The sequence below is a fragment of the Alligator sinensis genome, unplaced genomic scaffold, assembly GCF_000455745.1.
Source record: "Alligator sinensis unplaced genomic scaffold, ASM45574v1 scaffold917_1, whole genome shotgun sequence".
NCBI lineage: Eukaryota > Metazoa > Chordata > Crocodylia > Alligatoridae > Alligator > Alligator sinensis.
In genome coordinates this window covers 3062305-3062863 of record NW_005841988.1, presented here as the reverse complement: position 1 = coordinate 3062863, position 559 = coordinate 3062305, and the positions used below count along the sequence as shown (strand labels likewise).

General features: G+C 39.0%; 1 pseudogene; it reads left to right on the top strand.

The window, feature by feature from the left end:
• The window catches only part of LOC102380399, a 26776-nt pseudogene that overhangs the window by 19670 nt on the left and 6547 nt on the right, over positions 1 to 559 (top strand).

The following is a 559-nucleotide window of genomic DNA, read 5'->3' as shown; positions in this document are numbered from 1 at the left end:
ATGGCTGCTGTAAACTGCTCTAGTGATGCAAGTAGCCATAATTTAGCATAGACCAGGTTTATGGTGGCTTTCAATCACCAGAAAAGTGTAAAGCAGCTATATTTTATCATATAGTTTCATTCTGCTTTACTACTCTCCAATGAAAGACTGAATTTGTAAAACGCTATTATTGAGGACCAGTGGGTAGATAAATAGGAAGGACACCATACGGTTTACGTTAACTAAATTGACACATTGTCAACAATAAAAACCTCAACTTCTCTCTCTCAAACAGGAGGATGATCCCTGTTTTTTCCTTAAAAGCAAATATCAGCCTCCAACTAAGGTAAAGGACCCGGCTGATAGACAGACTGTCTAGGGCTTTGTTGAACTTATGGGGAACATAAATTCCAGAATGTTTGCTTCGACTCACTCTTTGTTTCCCTTCAGTAGGGTGTTCACTGTCTCTGCTCTACAGAAACTGTCATCACAGTATTTGCCACTACTTTCCTCTTCCTTGAAGACTAAAGGCCACTTTTCTATGCTCATTATCCTTAAGGTATCCAGTATCTTTGACATA